Source organism: Falco cherrug, chromosome 12 (genome assembly GCF_023634085.1).
Source record: "Falco cherrug isolate bFalChe1 chromosome 12, bFalChe1.pri, whole genome shotgun sequence".
NCBI lineage: Eukaryota > Metazoa > Chordata > Aves > Falconiformes > Falconidae > Falco > Falco cherrug.
Window position 1 is genome coordinate 20,533,732 of NC_073708.1, and position 21,185 is coordinate 20,554,916.

The following is a 21,185-nucleotide window of genomic DNA, read 5'->3' on the forward strand; positions in this document are numbered from 1 at the left end:
TGTTTTGTTCTGTTAGCCTATTGATTCAGAAACCCAGTTCAGATTAATTGTTGTCTCAGAAAAAAAAAAAGAAAAAAAGAATCCATGCTCTTTTGAAAATGTCAACTCCCATTAAACCAGCTCTCCAAAATAATGACGTTCATCTGATTTCTCCCTCTTTGATTAGGCTTGTATAATTCTGTATTATCTTGGTAGCTTTGATGCCATACAAGATTAAATTGTCATGTACAGTATATTAAATTTATAGTCTGAATAAGAAAATCACTTATAAGGCACTCAGAATCAGTATCTAGGGACACAGATACTACATTTACATAATTTACACCGCTGACATGCCATTATTTCCTAATTATTTATGGCCAATTATCAATTGCCGGTCAATGCTTGGAATCAGTCACTATAATTATTTCCCTACGGCCTCTTGTTTAGATGCAACAGAGACAATTCTATCAAGCCTCAGCACAGCACCAACACATACATGTATTTCCTCTGCAAAGTGATACTATTTTTTGCTGTCTTACATGTTCTTTGTCTTCAGGATGAGAAAAAAATATTTCAATTACAAACTGAGAGTTTTAAAGCAGCATTTTGTTACTTCTGACATGTATTCAAAATGCTTACAGAGGATTACCCAGAAAAAGGAAAAAAAAAAAAGAAAAGAAAAAAACCCCACCGAACTGATGTAGTAGAAGAGCCCTGTTCAACAATGTGACCTTATTGTCTATCCTCTTCTCTTTTCCATTTTTCTTTCATTTTTTCCTTTTGTATTTTATAAAAATGGATGAAATAATAGCTGATTTCTGCCCTCATATCTAGATTTCACTTCCACTCAAATCAGTCCTAAAGCATGCAAACAAAAATCTGCATTTGAATTCCTAATGATTCCATCTATTGTCTCATTGCTGCTACAACCTGTCAATCACTGCTGAAAAGTGCTAATCACTCCCAGAAATCCTAGTCTCACAGACAAAAGTACCAGTCACCAAAAAAATAATACCAATTGGTCATGGATGGAAGGCAAATCTCACTAGGGATCTAACAGCACAATGGAGTTTATTAAGTCCATTTTGCTGTAGTCTAGCCCTGCTAACAGCACCCAACGGTTTCAGACTTTAATTTCAAAGTCAGCTAAAATCCACCATAGTAACTTATATTCATTAGCTAGGCTTTAACTGAACTGCTGTGAAATCTCTTGGCTGCAAGGGCCTTTAGTAGAAGTGGCAGCTTTCATTTTCAATTTAAGGAAAACAGATCTAGTCAGATGTTAGGTACTTCTTTCTTAATCAGTTTGCTTTTTACAGGCACTTAGTTCTTTACAAAGTTGTTTCTTTAACTAATTGTATACATCTTAGACTAATAATACACATGAAATGATATCTTGCTGTTAATACCCTGTACCTGACCAGTTCCCCCCTCTTACAACATTCAACTTCAGTAGAAAGAAGTAGTTACAATGAGTATATACCATGCATCATAAAGAACTGTTGCCTCAGGTCACAGAAACTGTATTTCATATTACAAAGGGGGAGGTGGGTAATTCTGTACTCGTGACATCTAAACTGCTGTATCCTAAAGCCCACTTTTTTTAAGCTTCAGTGCATGTTGCGCTGTTTGCATTTAAAACTATAAACACTGTTTTCCTGTTAGATTAACTAAATACTGAAGTATGTTTGATCTTAATAAACTATAATTAACCAATATACAGTAATTACCTTTTAGAAATCCCTATAGTGATTATTACCTCTGGAGTTGACTAGAGGAGGCAAAGAATGTGCAATAATTGATTTCTATTGGTTATATGCATTCTACTTCCTGTTTTTCAGAGAAGCAAAATATTTTAAATGAGTAAAACTTCTTAGATAAGTAAGGTTCATCTGGCTTCGGCAGACACTGCTGCTTTCAGAAACTTCTATCAAAGTTGCTGTTGAAGCTACGTTTACTGATTATTGCAGTGAAAAGGCCATCCCTGAAAAAGTTATAATAATTATATAAAAAAATTTTTTGCAGAGAGGCATGATTTCTATATGCTTTGTGCAATGTGTGTTTGCCTGCTTAGCATGGCTGGATTTCAGTAGGGTTACAGCCTGCAATTCTGAATTTTTTCAACAAAAAATTCAAATTGCTTCAACAGGAACCCACAGCTCCCAGCCTGAGTGCTCCTGTAGCACACTCGGTACCTGTAGTGCTGGAGATGTACTTGTTTTACGTCTTTATTTTTTTACTTAATGTCATACACTTGAAAAACTTCATTTATTTATTTATTTTTCCTTTTTAAACATATTTTACAGTTTAGGTAACTTTCTTTTTCTTATAGTTAAAATAAATAGAACGCTTCAGCACAGTGACTGAAAAAAATATAGCTCCAAAACACAGGTTCATCAATATACTTCTCACATGACTACAGTGCCCATTCTTTTGGATTTCTGATTTCAGTACAAATAATAATGAAACTCAAATGATTGCACACATGGTGAACTAGGAGGGGAAGCAAACTTGCACTTCAGATATCCTCACTTTGTGATACAGGCCACTCTAGGCACGTTAATTCAGAAGTACATTAATCCACAGTGCCACCTAGCCACCTGTGTATATTTAGTTTAAATGTGACAAGAAGAAAAGCTTTCTAAACTGTAAAAAACGTTAACCCTCTCCCTTTCCCCTCCCCTCCAGTTGCTGGATGTAGATGGAGTAGAATAATAATAAAAAAATAGCCCGACATGTTTATAGCAACTGTTACTGACCTAAAGGAAACCTGCAAATCTTTGCTACAGCTCTGTGTTACACTGTTATTACTCCAAACAACATAAACTGGGATATTAGCTGTACTGAATTAAAATGAAGCATTCTATAAACACCTGCTTTGTTGTACAAAACTTGTTTCCCTGAAACTTGGAACCCTTTCCCTCCCCTCTCTTTTTCCTTCTTTTCAGCTCTACCCTTAGATGTAAATTAGATTTTATATTATGTTTATGTTGCAAGAACGTTTTAAAGCTTCAGCAAGTATGTAATTTATTTTAGGTCTTATTATTGTAAAAATAATAATGTCAGGCTAGCAGATATTAAAAGACATCCTCAAAATATACATCTAATAGATATTCTCAACCAGTAATATTCCCACAGCAATTTTAATGCATACACTGAGTACACCAAACATCTTTGACAGAATGCTCAAAGCACCATGCAGCTCTAGCTGAAGGTGTGACAGAAAGGAGTTGTTTTTAAAACTTCTTTCTCCTTTGACAGAAACTGCACAATATTCCCTATCGTTTACAATTTGCACAGGAAAGAAGAGAAAGTATGAGAATTGAAATGTCCCCAACAGCTATCCAAAGCAAAGCCCGAGGTTGGTGTCTGTCCCACCCATCGAGAGGCTGAAAGCACTGAACTTCTTCCTTCCTGGCATTTGCACCTGCTTCAGGCAGGACAGAGTTTTGTGAACATTAACTTACATATCACAATTTAGTGTGTGACACAGTGGGTTGAGGGTACACTTGGAAGCCCTCCCAGCCACACAGGGGTTTGGCAGACCAGCATTCCCTTCGCTGGCTCCAGGTGAGCTCCATGGGGTTTGGAGGCTGAACAAGGCAAGTTGAGCCAAGAACTGAGAGGTGCCCCAAAAGCCTGGACAGATCTTTCTGTCCCCTTCATGTAGCAGTCTACATCCAGCCTCTTTGTATATTAGCGTGAATAAGGTGCATGAACATGATTTCAGGGCAAAAGCTTTATCTAAATATAATTCCAGTTAACAGCAGTTTCTTTAGAGTCCTGCTAATACCTAATGTAAGATTTGCAAAAAAATCTGCACTTTCAAGACGATCATTAAGAAAGCTGAACAGCAGAAATCACTCAGGTCCCCATTCCTGTAAAATCTGCCATCAGTCTCTAACCGCTGGAAAAAAAAAATAAAAATCCTGCTGTAGGGTCTCTGCCTGACAGGCTTTCCATGCATCATGACACTTTCCTATACCCCTCAGCTCTGCTTCCCTATTATCCTTACCCATAGATTTATCGCTTCCCAGGTTTATGATACTCCTGTTATGCCAGCATTACCATTTGAAGGAAATGCTACCTCTCTACATACTCACACCTACTTCTTATCTTCCTCTTGCCTTAATTCTTTGAATTGGTCTGCCAGGCTAAGGAAGGGCCAATAGGCCAGTCTACTCTAAATATGTCTCAGAAGATAATTCTAAACACTACCCTGTATGCATTTAGTTAGACATCTGCACAAACATGGCACAGAGAGAAAGCCTAAGGTGGAGGAAAAAAAGAAAAACCAGAAAATAAACCTTTAAGGTATAAGTTTTCCCACTTCCATACAGAGAATTTTTCACCCTTATTCAATTTCCTATGAGTAGAACTGGTGATCCTTCCCTGCTTTTTGTCTCATTTAAAGAAAGCAAGCTGATTAAAAAAAAACAAAAGTGGCACAAAAAAAGCACGCTTATTATAACAAAAAAGAGAGAGAGAGAAAAAAAAAAGAGAGCAAAAGACAAACAAAGAGATGGATTGTTTCTGACACAGAATAAGATAAGCATTTCTTACTTCACAGTTTTCTTGTGAGTAAAATGGCCGGATTCCAGTCCCTTCCCTGATGTCAGACCTAGGCTGGTGCCAAGGTACTGAAGACACTGTTTCTTCCATGGTTTGGGGTTTTTTTTTTTGTTTTTGTTTGGGTTGGGTTTTGTTGGGGTTTTTTAGTTTGTTTGGTTTTTGTTTGTTTGTTTTTGTTTTTGTTTTTTTTTTAATTCTCTTAATAGCCTATTTTGATGATTCTTTTGTTAACCTCTTCTTTTCTTAGCAAAAGGTACATATGGAAATATATGCTCATGCTCCTCTCCTTCCTTACTTCCTACACATGTACTGCATCTTTTTCCTGTTAAACACTTGATCCTGACAACAATATAAATCTGAACTAATAGGCCAAAATATATACTGAATATATTGACAAAAAGAAAAAAAAAAGAGACTTAACTGGTGAAAACTAAGGGACACATAGTAAGAGGAGTTTTTTTAAAAAAAAATCATTATTTGAAAATTAAATTTTGGAGGCCCCATCAACTTCACAACAAATTCTGCTGTCTACCACTGGCTTGATCGATATAGGGTATGGACTATTTCAAAGGATTCTGCCTCGTTTTAGTGGAAGTAAAAAAGTTAAGATTCGAGGTTTCCTCTGGATTCTAGTCTTAAGCTTCCCAATGGAATGCCTGTCCTTTCTACATAACTTCAATACAGGTTATTTCATATCAAAGTAAATGGAGTGGGCAGGATGACTGACACCTGATTCAAGACAATGGGGTAAGACCCAGTGCCTGCTAGCCTTGTGCTTTGACAGGCTTTTTCTCCTGGTGACTGTTAGCCATTGTTTGATAACTACAGACTTCCCTTCCCACAGACCTTTCTGAACTCTGCTGTCTTTGAACAACCCACAAAATGCAAAGGAAAGTATTTACCAGCCAGTAATTACAAGCCACCACTCATGTAAAGGTAAACCCTAATGAGGAATGTGCAAAGAACAGCTAGCACTGGCAAAAGAAAAGAAAAAAAAAAAAAAAAAGCAAGCTTGTAAAACGTAAAGCCATACAAAATGCCTTATAGACTTATCCTGCAGTAACTGTATCAATTAACCGTGCTAAAAGCCCTAACTCAGATGGGCACTGCACACAGCATGTCTGCCAGTGTTTTATTATCAAGTCCATTATGATGAGTTCTTGTCCTAGACAAAAGGAGAACAGAAAAAGAATTCAGGCTGACAAATTAGACTTGAAATCAGTTTCATTTACATAACGACTGGAAGTTCATTAATAACAGAGTTTTAATTATTCATGCTCTTGTTTCACTAGATACAGCAGTTTTCCCCCTGCTGTGCTGGATGTCTGGATTAGCTAAAATGAACCATAGCAAACTGATAGACTGCCCAGATTTCGTAAGTTCTTTGCTGCTTTCAAACTACCAAGGAGAGCGCTTGGGGGTGGAGGTGTAGGAGAATGCAGGGGGAGGGGAAGAAACCCTTTCCTTCAGCTAATGTTATAACATACTAATGAAGGAAATATTTGAATTCTGCTTTGGGTGCAAACTTTGATTTGATGAGAACTCAGCCTCAAAATTCAAGCCATAAGAAAAAGTTCAAGAAACAGATTCCAAATTCTGTATGGATTTACAAACTTATTTAGATCACTTTAGATCAGTAACATCAACAGTGGATATTTGTGTTGGGATAACTAATGTGAGCAGAGAGCATTTTTAGAGATAACCACATTTCAGTCAGTCTCTCAGAAGTGTTTAACATCTATGCTAAAATCATGGTGATTTCATAATTTCCGTTTCCTCCCATTTCTTCCATCGGTTTTTGCTTTCTATGGGTTTTCTTTGGGGTTAGCTTAATTTTTAATTATGAAGTGGAATAAAGACAGTCAGAAGTTCATATATTTTCTATAGAAAAAATGAGATTGCTAGTATCTTTGTAAAAAAATCATTAAAATGCAACAATGAATGGGCAACCTTATCTTAGAAGGATAAGATTTTTCCATCACAGCATCTAACAAGGAACTCCCATTGACTTCAACTTATCCTGCAGTGAAAGAATAGGACCCGTGGATTTTACATGACTATTTGCTATTCAGTGAAACCTGAGGGCTCTACTCTCCCGCTGCAGGATGCATGTAATACCCATTGAAATCAATGGGAATTACTCTTACGTCCTGCAGCACAACCAGGCCTCACAGCAACATGTCGTGAACTATGAACACTGGCAGGTGGACAAAGTGAAGGATATATGTGAAGAACAACACTTGCTAAAATCTGTAAGTTATACTTTGTTTATTTCCTTTTTCTCATAACACTTAACTAAGGCATGAGACCATGGGTCTTTTCTTCTAAAACCTGAAAACAAAACAATGAATGGAGTAAGAACATTTTGTGCAGAAATGAGAGCAAACAAGTGATCTCTTAACCTTTTACTGTTCAGCATTTGCTTTTTACTAGAAACATCAGTAGCTTTTTTGGTGCACTTTCTCTCCATTCTTAAAAAATTAATAACATAGTTAGAAAAAAAAAATTATGGAAAAAGCCATAAGACGACAGAAAGGCAGAGATTCGATAGACATCTGGATCATGTTTGGTCTGGTACTTTTTTAGGAGTCTTTTGTATTATGTTGCTGTGGGGGACAAAGAGGAGAGGTTTCCCCAGTGTTTATATTTGTATTCAGGTACAAGTATTCAGCCATCTAATTTTTGTCAGTATGTTGCATCTTTCATTTCTGTGTGCATATCTTGTATACCATGCCCATAATAAATGTCACTGAACGTGCACTGGTTTTTTATTATTTATTTTTAAATGGAAACCAATTCTAAACTAAAAGGAAGGAAAAATACGAGGCTGAAAGTTAGTAGATTTAGACTACATTCTAGCTGTATCACTGTCCCTTATCAAATAACCTACCTATTGACACTGGGCAGAACCATAAATCCCTCAACCATGCTGATGGCTAAGGAATATATTCATATATAATTATTCATAGGAATTGTTCTGCAGGGATGGACAAAAATTCTGGGAGTCACTGTTCCCTGCTGTGAATAAGAGGTGCATAACTGACCCTGTATTTTCTGGCCCTCTGTTTGGTCTTATGGTGATAGTCTTTCCCTGACTGATTGGTTTAGTCCATGAATACGTTCCTTCATTGGGTTATAGTGACAAACACAACAAAAATATGAAATGAAAAGAGCTGCTAGATTCCTATTTGAGAAGATTTGGTTGATGTGGATAATTTCCTATTGGTCTGAGAGTGACAACACAAACATAATAAAGGCATGAGGGGTGTATGGATGCATTAACCGTGTAATGTGTTTTCGATTGGACTTTGTGAGAATAATGTGAGTTTCTTACAGCCTGCTCCAAATTTAGGTTGCTCATAAAGTAACTAGTGCTAAGCTGACAGACTTGATAAGGTCTAGTGGAAAAAGAGGTCTGCTTACCACAGAGGTCAAAAGCGACCAAGGTTATTCCTACCTAGTCTATGAATACATTCCATTTTTATTCTCATCAAGTTCCCAGACATATGATGTCTTTCACATTCCTATGGGAGATCCCATGTTTCTAACCGTTCTTCTAATCTTTTAGGAAGCATACCAAGCAGTTCCCATTGCACAGATGGCACGCAGTGCCTGACTGAACTAGCAGACTTGGTGCTGTCTCAATGCCTTTTACTGGCAAGAACTGATTGAGTAGCCTTGATTGATACTCTTAGTACTAGCTGGACAATCTGCCTTGCTATGTTTAATCCACAGACCATGTGGCTGTTGGGAGACAGTTTTTTTAACAGTTTTTTAACAATTTACAAGGGCAGCTTTTTTGAGAAATTATCTTTCCTGATTTTAACATGCTGCTGTCTCTACATATTCTTCGTCTATCACTGGATTTTCTAAAAAAAAACATCCCTTGTATCTCAGTGTGGTTTATTTTCAGTTGTTTTGAAGTTTTAGAATATAACTCAGCAGTTCAAAATCCTGGAAAATAACTTGGTGAAAAAGTGTCACAAATGCAGTCATGAAAAAATATAGACACACATATCACCTCCTTGTCGTTGACAGATCATGTTGCTGAAAAACGTAACAAGAGGTAGAAGCTTTAAACAACACATTAGAGCAAATTAAAGAGACTGAAGGACTCCCAGATTGCTGTTCTGGCCCACATTTTCAAATTTCTAAATTAAAACCTAGCCAAGATGTGACTGTCTGAGGCCTTAAGCTTATAAATAGAGCCCTTAACTTTTACATAGGAAATTAAAGATGAAAATTACCTATCTTGATCACTTCTTTTTGAAAAGAGTGACCTACAACACATGTTTTTGAACTTGTCAGACCTACTAGTTTCCTTTAAATCAAGTCAGGAACTCAGTTCCATTTGGCCCACTGTACAGTATGTAATGCAGTGAACATACATTTTTCCACAGAGTTAACAGGAAAAATATGTACTGCCTTTTTTTTAAGGAGAATACTTGGGTGGAAGGGGAGAGACAAAAGAAAGTTGTTTTTCAGATCTAATGTTTGTTATCTCTGTTTTCCACATTTACAGTCCTCATGGTCTTACCTGCTCTTACCAGGTAATTTCCAGTTATTCACTAGTTTCCCTTTAGCCTCAATAAGGAAATCTTCAAGTAAGGTTAGTGCAGAAGATTAAGACTGCATTAAGATTAAGTCTGAAATGTTCTGCTACCAATTAGCCCTCTAGTATTTCTGTAAGCCTTGAATTTTTGATGCGATCAATGACACCAAGTGGAGCCATCTTCTGTGGAGTGGTTATTAAAGATATAAAAATCAATACAAAGATGATACTTGGAAATCTATATCACAAGATAATGAATCACCATGAGAGCCAGCTAAGGAGGAATGTCAGCAAACCAAACAGAAGGTTTGTGCATAACAAATTATTTGATGCCAGTACAGTTTAAGCTAAATTTTGCATGAGACAGAAGTCTTCAGGCAACACTTACAATACATTTGCATGGCAAGGTTTTAATGAGATGAAGACACAAGACCATCCATGCACAGGGCTTTTTGTACATTAAAGAGAGACAGGAGGAGTGAGAGATGATTGAGACATATGGGATTAAGACAATAATGCTATAATTTGTCTTTAATGACAAAACAGCATCAAAAACTTTCTCTGTCAGTAATCCTCATTCAGTTTCTTTTAAATGAAACATTATTTGCCTGTACCTTAAGTGCTGATTGTTATTGGAGCTGTGTATTGGAGCTTCACAGGATACTCCAAATTTAATTTGAACTAGGGATTGATTTAGTTGGCTTAAAAGCCAGGTTTTCCCTTCCAAAATTGAACTAGTGCATGACTTTGCAAGTTCATTTGGGTTTACAGCTTGACAAAATTGTATGAGACTTTACAGCATTTATAGTACGTTTTGCCCTGTTGATCTCTTGTTCACTCAAATGTACAGACACACATACAGACAAAACTATTAAACACTGTTGCTGCCCGCTGCCCCCCGCCCCCGCCCCCCCCCCCCCCCCCCCCCTTTTCCCTTGGAAATACAAACTTCACTAAAAGCTACTGATTCAAAAGACTCACACAGTTCAAATCCATATTGTATGAAAAACATCGTCACTTTGAACTTCTAATATATCAATTAGAAGGCTCTTAGAGCATTTTACTATCATTAGTTATGCTATAACTTTTTTGAAAGATGAGAACAGCATGTTCTCATTTTGCAGATCACTCATTTTACTGAGGGATGTAAAAAACCAAACCAACCAACATTATTACATGACAAGGTCTTAAGCAATTTGAATTCTCTTCAGCTGTGGGGCATTTACCTGCTCATTGTCTATGTTGTATATTTAAACTGTGAGATCTTTGGAGTACAACTAGATGACTATGACTGAGTCTCAACCAGGGCCTCTGAACACTAATGTAATTCAAATGAATTATATTAATAAAAATCAGGTAACAGTATCCCAGAGGAAGTCTAGAAGATCCAGAATGACAACAGGTCCTATAATACATTTTATTCTGCTGTAGTTACAAAGCCAATCTTACCCTAACATTCACACAGCTTTACTTCAACTTTTTTTTTAACATTTTTTGGGTTTTTTTGTATAAACTGAACATACTTCTTTTTAGTATCCACATTCCCCTTCAACAGCTATTTACTCTTATTCAGTAGTATTAGGGACTTTGAATGCATCTATTGTGGTACAACAACATGTTTCCTTGTTTTTCCTAGGCCCTCATAGCTTTCACATTTGCAGTTGGTAAGTAGCAACGTTCACAGATAATCATGTTCACAATCACAGCTTATTGTGCTTTTAACAGGACACTAAATGCAAACCAGTTATTCTTTGTTAATCAGTAACTGTTGGTTGACAGCCACTAGATGTTTTTATTAAAAATTTTTAGTGTGCAGTTTCTCACCTGTGCCAAACCCCCTCTCCAGATCGAGACTAAAAAGCAACAGCAGGTCAGATCCTCAACATGGTAGATGCATACCTACAAAGGCTGCATCATTTGAGGACTGGCCCTTTGTCCTGTAAGCAAGAATAACATGGAAACTTTACAGCAACTCTACCGCTGTTTGCTAGAGGTTGGCTGGCAAGTTAGTGAATCAACTACCTCATTGCATAGCAAAGCTACTTCAAAACTAAATAAAGAAATAAAGAAAAGCTGTGACATATTTTGTGCAGTTTTTACCAGTCATTGCAGTTTTGACTTAATTTGTTTCACTCCCTCTTTGCATCTTGAGTCTTTGAAGGCAAATGAACCATTTGGTGTCATAAAACAAGGAGAACTAGTACAGCCTTCAGTAATAACAAAAAATAAAGGAAAAAGCAGATCTTTTGCAGGCAACATTTCACATGGCTCAAAACGTCTTTGCCGCAGTTGCGATTGTTCTGACAACTCTTTATTGTTCCTTTTAAGTGCAAATGCCTGGGTAGCATCACTATAAATGAAACAGTAGTGTTCACAGATTGCATTCAACGGCTGTTAGAGCTTCCTCTCCTTCATCTGCACAATTTGCATCTATTATAGGCTCAGGAATATAGCTTTTGCTGCTTCTCAGTGACCTCAGAAGGGCACAAGATCCCCTCCTAAAGAACTGCAGTGAGGCTGATCGTTAAAGCCCTTCCTAGTGGCAGTCCCGCTACGCTGCTTTACTGAAGGATGGGAGGAGGGGAAGAAGCTGGTACTGTGAACGCTTTAAAGGCCATCACTATGATGTGCGATGCAAGTTCTCTGAATGATCCCATCTTGTGATATTCACCACAAAATTTAGAGTGTTTAATTTGAATTGCTAAGAAAGATGCAAAGCCCTTGTCTGAGACTGCAGCACAGGCACTCAGCCTCCTGAGCATGGCTCTGAGGGGTTTTGCACAGTGATTTGTGCAGTACTCTGCCTCTGGGGTGCAAGGCAGAGGTGGGTGAATACGTTTTGCACCTGTGAAATTCACATTTCTTTCACAACACCTCAGGGAAAAAGAGTGTATGGAGAACAGACTGCATCATCTCTCTTAATACCCTATTATCAGTTATGTGCTGAGAATATTTTAACAAGGGGTTTCTTCAAAAATTAACCACTATGACCTGAGCTAAACCCCTGGCTGGTAGCAGAGAAGTGTTTTCATGCAGAGCAAGATAAGATGCAGGAGATGCTCTGTTTGCTTTCTGATTGCTCAAATCAAGAGAGGAGAAAACCGCTCTTAACAAATCAAATATATGAAGTGCAGAAGCTGCCTATTATTTATTTCTGAGAAAATAATATTTTGCGGATTTGACTGCTCTCCTTGGATAGATAATTTTTTCTAGATGAGATCCAGAACCTTTGTTCCTTTTGTGGAAATGTTTGCAGTAACTGACAGGTATTGTCCAGAATGGCACATTCAGAAAAACAAAAATATTGAAACTGAGTTGTTAGGGAAGAAACTTACAGTATTTGTGTTTAGTACTTAGAGAAGGCCTGATTTAGGAAGGGAGACCTTTAGGTACAGTACCAATTATAACCAAGCTAGAGGTGAATGCATATTAAATGTGGTTTTATTATCCTGTACAATTATTATTACATAAGTCCAACATTTCAATACAGTCATGCTGCAGCATGGGATGCCATTGATGTTCAGGTAGTATTATATATAATCATTGTCCTTTCTGTCATTAGACTCCACTATTGTAATATTCACATGAGGTGAAAGCAAAAAGACTACTGCTATTATTATTTTTCTTTGTTGTGTCTCTCAAAAATCAGAAGATAAGCCAAAGCGAGGAGAAGGGAATTCATTGTACTAGGCCACCCTGCTGATCAACTAAAACAATAAGTTATCATACGCTTTATCTCAGTGACAATGCAATGGGATTATATTATTTTATCTTGTTTTACTAGCAAGGCATAATTGTATACAGCCTCTCCATGGAGCACACAAAGTACTGAGACTGGGAATTTGAAAAAAAGAGCTAGGTGTATGGAAAGACTTTTTCTTACACTCTGATCAATAGAATGAAAATCTGAAGAATCACTGACACTACATCTTTCATATTCTCATTCTTTTTCTAAATAGAGAACATATTTCACTTAGAGAAGTGAACTATTATAAATGCTGTTGAAGCCTGCATTACCTATCCTTTGGATCCCAGCCATCTGCTTAAAATCTCTCTCTTTGTTATACTTTTTTTTAAAAAAGAAAAGAATTAGGTAAAATTTATTCAACGACCACAAGAATTTATAAGCACATACTCCATTTGCATATCTAGCTTTCATGCAATACAAACACATTTTCCTGAAAATAAATACTTGTTTCAAATAATATTTTGTTCCATAGTTAAAGATGTTGGTTATGTGACAAAAGCTCAACAATATATTGGAAAGGAGTAACCTCACTGATTATTTATCTTCCTTTTTTAAAGTGACACTTGTCTACTACTGCCTTAAACACCTTGCAGCATGGCTTCAGAGTCTCACTACAGATATTCCATCAAATGTGTTGCTGTTATTCTCCTATAAATTTGAACCACAGACATAGAAGTGCAAATCACAATACCTCAACCTTCTAAACTAGGCAGTGGCTATGCAGAATATAGATTTTCAACCACTCCAAACATTCTAACAATTCATTTTCAGCTACACCATTTATCTAACTAGCACAAAATTAATTTCTATAAGATACTTTGATTCTCCAAATAAAAGTATATAAAGACAGGTTTTCTTCTATTAGGAGAGCACAAAAAATGAGCTTACAGCATGACGTTATTAGTATTCAAAAGAAAGTGAGTACTACTGTAGCTTACATGAAGCTATTACACTTCAGAAAGTCTGCAAGGTCTACACTTAACACTAAACTCACTTGCTGCCCAGTTGTCCCTGCCCAATGAACTAGAGATTGTCCATTATTACTAGAAAAGAGGACCTGTGTATAAATATCACAGAAGATGTAAAACAAGTATATGTTTATGTATATAGATGAATTTCATGTTCATGTTCCTCTGCATTTCCTACTAGAACTGTATTTGAAATCAGGTAACTAAATTAGACCACTGGTAGAACTCCAGGAGAGATTAGCTCAATCAGACAGAAAAACCCCAATAGCTACATTGATATTCGGTTGCACCCTTCCAGACAGAGAGATGAATACAGAATAAACAGATGCAAGCAGGAAGATAACCACTTGGCAAAACCTGGACACAAGAGCACAGTAGCCAGCTAAGTACAATCATCCAAGTAGGAGGGGGAGCACAGAAAATGGTTCATTAGGAGCCCCTGCAAGGCTTTTCAGCCTCATGTGTCACCCTTTTCAGCCCCTTGACACCAAACACCAAATGCTACTGGCCTTTCTCTCAAAAGAAGCATTTCCCCCCCCCCCCCCCCCCCCCCCAATTGTCACTGTGGCTGCACAAGCATTGCCAGAAGTCACCCCCTCACTTGCCTCATGCTTCCAACCACCTGGTGCTGGCAAACATCCCTTTGGCTGGCAAGGCAGTGGGACTTTATTTTTCCTTGTGGCTCTTTTGTAAAGGGTACAATGTGGATCGTTGTCTGCTTATGTATAATTAAGTGCTTAAGTGGCATCATGTCATGCTGCAATGTTGGGATCTGAGCCCGGGTCCTGAGGTAGTTTGCAGGCTCAGAGGGTTGACAGGCAGCATTGCATTGAATAACAGTGGTAAAAATTGCCAAAGATAAGAGTTAATTCATTTAGATGAAAAATGCACATGTGAAATTTAGAGGGACCTACCTTCATCTCAACTTGATGAGAAATGCTTGTAGGAAATCATAAAAGGAAACAGTGATGAAGAAGCCAAATTAAGTCTGCTGCAGTATGCCCTCCAGTCCCTTATGGGTCTCTTACCCAAGATTAGGTCTCATTGTGCCCAGCTTCATCTGAAGTGATAACCCTGGAGTGCTGTCACCTGCAGGAAGCACAAAACCGAAAAAGCACAAAATATTAGTGGATTTAAAATACAAACATTACAACCATTAAAAAAAAGGCAAAACATGGTAAATTCAATTCACAACCTTGGCCAGAAATGAATCTGTATTTATTTAGCAAAAGGAAGAATGTGGGAGGCTTTTCTTTCTTGGTTAGTGAACCTTGAGGAGTGCGAGAATAGCGTTGCAGACAGAGAGAGAGGGAGGGAGGGAGGAAGAAAAAGGTGGCTGAATGATTTCAGGAGCTCAGTTTTGTGGCTGAGAGCAGGTAAGAGACTGCTAAATCCCACGTAGCACTAGGAGAAGATTAATAAAAAAAACCCCAAACCAACACAACAACAAATAGAAAAAACCCACAAAACCCAAACTAAAACAATCAAATCTTAATCTTCAACAGCTAGTTATCTGAAGAGAGCATTGTTGCCACCTGCCTGTATTGATCATGAAAATTAAGGTTATTCAGTGGAAGGCTGCCTTCCTAATGATCTTAGCCTGTGCAGGTTCAAAACTCCCTCATCACTTGTCATGAAACAAAACACAGTGAAACTACTCTCATTACCATCTGTGAAATCCTGGTCAAGCCCTACTTTCAGCTATCCTCATTCAAATCTGGAGATGTTCTTTTGAAATCAACACAGAGAACCTTAGATTCCCAGCCAATGCAATCAAGCAAATTTTCACTGGATTCCGTGAAGTTACTTCAGGATTTGGCTTTGTGGTTAAGCTAATTGTTCCACAGGGTTAAGTGAGAACACAGTATTCCCGTTCCTACATAATCCTTCCATGCATCTCCCTCTCTTACATTCTCCTCTACTTGCTTCTAGTATTTGATAACAGTGCCAGACTTATTCTTTGCCAAATGAAGCAGACAAGTGTTTCATTACTCACTTTTATTATTTTTTTTAAACATGTTTATCTTATCTGTAGTTCTGTCTTAAATAATAAGTGATTTGCATGTGTCTGGGAGCCAAGAAGTGTGCTCTATTCTTTCATACATTTCTGATCTGATGAAAAAATATTTTATTGGAAGAAATAATTACGTAAGGGTTACGGGGGAGGGGAGCGTGAAACTGGAGTTATTAATAGTGGAGCACTTAAGGAATTCTCCAGCCTAAATTGGTTACAAGAATTCGATTCTAAGCTGAGACAGAAGATCTTTAATATTATCGAAGGAGAGAAAAAAAGAGAATAACAGCTTTGCTGCAAAACCCAAACATATGAATAAAAGCTTGGAATTGATACCCAGAGTAGTAAATGAGAAACTAAATCAACCTCACCGCTAAGATACATGACCTGTATTCTTGTATCAGTTTTGATCACTGTGCAGTCTTCAAGCAGGAAACTTCTTTAATATCTATCTAATGGATCAAATTAAGATATTGATACTGTCTTCTTTAAAGAGCTTTTACATCCTTGACACTAAGTATTATTATTATGGCATGCTTGAGTCTGTGGCATGGTTTTTGAAAGCAAAAGCTACTACTTTCAAGGAGAGAAGTAGCATATGTTCAGTTTTAAATTCAAATGTATTTATAACTGAACGCTAATGGCAATGTCATTTATTCACTTTAAAAATTCTACAATACACTGTATGAGGCAATTATTTTTGTAATACATTTATTGGTATTGTACAGAAAGAGAGGAGTTTAAAAGTAGCTGAGATTCATCAGGAATTGCAGTGTACCATAAGGTGGTGAATGCTGCCCTCTGGCTCAGGCTGGCAATGGTCACTTATTTAGAAATCATTTATTTTCAAAGTGTGGGGAAGAAAAGAAAGGGTTGGGTTCAACAATTTTCTTTAATACTTCAGTATGTAATAGTTTAATTAAAAGTATAAATGCATAAACCAGTATCAATATAGAAAGAAATTTCCTCATGGATTAAAGGCTGTAGTTATTTTAAAATTATGTTTTTAAAGCAGCACAGAAGAGGAGCTGATTTTTTTAATATATCTTTACCTTGCATGTATCACATGAGAGTCATATCAGCATTAAACTTAGAAGTTCATAGAGGACAGTTTCTTTTACGCTGATTTTTATTTCTTTTTTTTTAACAATTCAATAATACATGTAACTTACTTCAGTGTATTATTTTACAGTTTTAGGCAAGATTTAATAACAAAGGAAAGGCACAATGTTTTTTATGTGTTCATACAACAGAGGAAAGCTTAGTCCATTTCACTGAAAGTTACAGTGATTGAGATGTATATGTCTGCAGCTTAAACGTAACAGCTTTAGAATTTGCTAAAATTATGCCTACGTTGTTCTACTGTAGATACACCACACACGTGAACAGGACTTTAAGGAATAGAACACAATGATTTTATTGTGCTCCTTCTTCCAGAAGATGGGTACAACCTTTCCCCTTAAAAGTTACACCTTCCCCTGTACTGCCTGCACCCTTTGCGTTAGTTGGAAATCAGGGGAAATCTCCTTCAATTTGAAAAGCAGATGGAGAAAGAATTTCTATTACTGAAGGTAAGCATTATTTTAAATATTTATTTATTTTTAAATATTTTTAAAAATTAATTAAATAAATTAAATTAAAAAAATATCTATTTGTCACCCTGCCCATACCAAGTCTGCCCCACAGGAAGCGCAGAAGCCTACCTGCTTTGCTGATCACTTGCCTGGCATGTTGATCCCCAGCAAAGCAGCATTAGACCTGGTGTCCTGAGTGCAAGACTCAGTTTTATTTTCCTACCTCCTCCCACCTAAAACTCAGTGCTGCTGGGGTGGTGGTGGAGGAAGTACGGAATAGAAGATGGTTGTAGGTCACATGTTCAGTCCTGATTTATAGCAAGTAGGCTTCCACCCCCTCGCCCCTCCACCCCAGTCTTTTATAACTGCACCTTATATTCAGACCAATATGTTTCAACCATTCTGATATAGTAGCATTTTACACCTATATTGGACTCATGTGGAGGAGTATGTTGAGTTTAGGACAATAGGAAACCCAGCCCTGTGACTAAGTCCTAAAGCTCATCTTAGAATAGAAGTTGTAAGAGAGCCTGGATGCCTGTCTCTCAAGATGATAAAATGCAGTGTTCTCAATACAAGGCAGTATTTCTTCTGGGAATGTTTCATTTTGGATAAGAGAGCAGTACTCTTTTCCATAGCTGAAGAGAAAATTTTGTTTGTCTTAAGGGACAAAGTTCAGAGCAGCTTTGGGAACAACCATCTCAGAATCAAATTGCAAATAAAGAGGAGAAATTGATAGGGCTTTTTGTTCACTGATTGTACACACTGACAACAGTAATTAAAAAATAAAACAAAACAAAAAAAGCACTACAAAACTTTAGTATATTAAAAGAAAAAGAAATGCCCAAACAAACTTTTAAAGAAAGGATTTTTAGAAGCTATGAATGCAATGCGTGGATTCAAAAGACCCAGTGGAATCAGGTAAGGAGAGCAAAATACCCTGGGAAACCTCATAATGTGCTCTCAGCTGCACTTAACAGTGAAATTTACACTCACAGAATGAGTCCTAAGAATCCCTTCTTACAAAAATGAGAAAAATCAAGGCAACATGTAAATCTTCTAGCTTAAGTTTTTATTTGTTAATAGCAATTCTTTAATTTCTTAAAGGCAAACGTTACACTGATTCCATATCCCTGTAAATAAGGAGATACAGAAAAGCTTTCGGCATGCAAGATACCTCCTTTCCTTATTTATTCAGCAGGAGATATTTAGAATCAAGTGGGAATTGCTGCAAATGAATCTGATATTCTGAAATGAATATCAGATATTCTATCTGAATTTTTCAGATAGAAATGGCTGTTTGAGAACCTTAGTTTCCATGTGTTTAGACACTAACATGGCTTCTGAGAAGGAAAATACGTTTTGAGAAACCACATAATTGGAACTGATAGGAAGATAGAAAATCCTTTTTGCAGCAACATTGTGGTTTTGAAACTTGTTGCCCTAGCTTTGAGCTCATAAAAAGCCTTACAAAGATTTGCAAAAGCAAGAGTATTAAAGTGTTTTATTTGAGGCTCAGGGTAGTCTGCTGGGTGTGCTCCATTCTGACCAGAGTTTTCACACTGCATTTGGCAGAACATAAGGCTGAACCTAGGTCATAAGTTTCCCAGGCCAGAGCCATAACCCACAGAATGTTAACAGTCTCTATAGTTGGATTTTTATGAGATGGCATGTTTTGGCCTACTTGCATGCGACAGAGAAGTCCACAGTTCAAGTTTTTCCACAGTGATGTAGCCAAAAATTCATGTGGGTGGTGTTGGCATGGTAGGACCAATGGAATTTTTGAGATGCTGTGATCCTAGAAAGATCACTATGTGCATATGTTGTGATTGGGTCAAATTGGTTAAAGGTGTCCTAGGAAAACGCAAGGGGCTTTGGGGGCTATATATGAAGAGGTCTCTCACCTAAGTTTTTCACTTTACCAGTAGAAGATGTCTATCTCAAGCCCCTCAAAACATACAGTTATTTCCTCCACTTCTCTCCCCTTCTGAAAAGCACAGGCCTTCTCTCTAGCCCCACTTTCTTGTTTCTCCTCTGCAACAGCATGTATTCACTCATTTACATCCCCCCCAGCTTCTGAGAAAAGACATCAACAGAAGAAAGGGGAGACAGAAAGGCTAGGGACTTAGGAGAGCTTGAGACAACACATGGTCAACAGAGTTAAAGGCCTTAATCCCAGTCTGGAGCCAAATCGTGCAGGTGGGCCTATTGTGTTTATATCTGAAGCCAGCCCAACACAAATTTCTTCTTTGATGCTACAGACAAAATTCAGTCTTTGGGGAATTTTCACTTCTGTATAAAGACATCACTGTACTTCCTTCTGTAAGGACAGAGAGACAGAAGAGAAAGAATACACAGAAGACCTTGTGCAAAGCATGCATTTCTCATGCTGTCCCATCCAGCCTTGGTGCCCCCCTGTACTTCTTTGCAGAGGTCCCAGCTGGAGGAGTAGACTGGGATTATTATATGGATACAGAAAATTCCAGAAGCAGAAATATTAAGACAATCAAGAAAATATTTTTACATTTCCCCCACCCTTATACACCAGCAAGAGATTCTCTGATCTCCTAAGTCCCCCCATATAATTTTTAAATAGTATATGGCTAGAAAATCCTTATTTATGGTATATTTACTTCATAAAGTAAGACAGGAATAACTATTAAGAAAGAGTGATGGGAAGTCCTGTTGTCATGAGAACTGGTACATTCTCTCACTCCTCATGTTATATATTTCAATGCCAACTTGACAATTTCAGAGCCATGAGTGCACAAAAATCATGTAGCTGCAATTTTCCAAAGGATCTGAGTGCAAGGACCTCAGCTTCTTCCAACCAATTAACCAGAAGACATTCCAATATATTTTTCATTTACTTGAATAAGAAGCTATGTTGCACAGCATACAATCTAATCCTTTAGCTGCCTTGATGAAAGTGGGAGGACTTGTGTCGGTCACAGCTGACACAGAAGGTACAAAGTGAAAAAGATATGCTAAATAAAAAACCTGCTTGGTTCTTGGTGACTTTGAGAGAGTTATCTCTCATCACCTACGAATCTTTTCATGAAGGCACTAGCAGCTCCTTTGCTCAGAGTGACAATACCTACACAGCTTAGCTTACAACATCTCATACTTAATTTACATCACAGCAGAACATGCAACCACTAGAAAACTATCTAGTAAATGTAAGATATTTCATTGAGAGAAAGCAGAACATAAACATATTTCAGTAAGGATGCTCATGAGCTCTATAGGAGTAATTGTTTCATTTCCAACTTTAAAAATTAACTGTTCCTCTATTTTTTGTGTTGTAAGTAATCTATTTTTGAGTGATTTTGAAATAAGAATTTTAACACATTCCCCAATAAAACCAAAAAAACCCCCCTCAGACTGAAAAATAAAGAATAATACCTCTGCTATGAGTATCACTAAAAGATACAATTACTATGAATTTTGATATGTAAGTCTGCTTCCAACCTCTTGAAATCCAAACACCTGACATAGAAGCAGAGCCCTGAAACAGCTGGGTAGCTTGAATCTGATATGAACTTATCTTTCAGAAAGATATGCTACACATCTTATAGCTAAAGACAGAGCTTTAATTTTCAAATCATGGAGAAGAGAGGACACATAGGGAGAATTCCTCATTACTGTGTCAAGGGAAACTGAGAACATTTGCTTAGACTCCCAATAGGGGTAGGAAGACATGTTGAAAGTACTGAAACTTGGAAGTTAATAATAGATATTGTAGTCCTTTTATGAGTTTTTATTTTCAAAACAT

The 21,185-nt window shown here is 37.3% G+C and overlaps 1 protein-coding gene across 1 annotated transcript in view; it reads right to left on the minus strand.

Annotated features, from left to right (window-relative positions):
- Positions 1 to 21,185, minus strand: part of ADGRL2 (adhesion G protein-coupled receptor L2) — a 394,069-nt gene that overhangs the window by 304,053 nt on the left and 68,831 nt on the right. Inside the window, exon 2 of the mRNA XM_027802672.2 lies at positions 14,737 to 14,911. The gene's annotated coding sequence lies outside the window, so the exon portion shown is untranslated. The remainder of the gene's footprint in view (positions 1 to 14,736; positions 14,912 to 21,185) is intronic.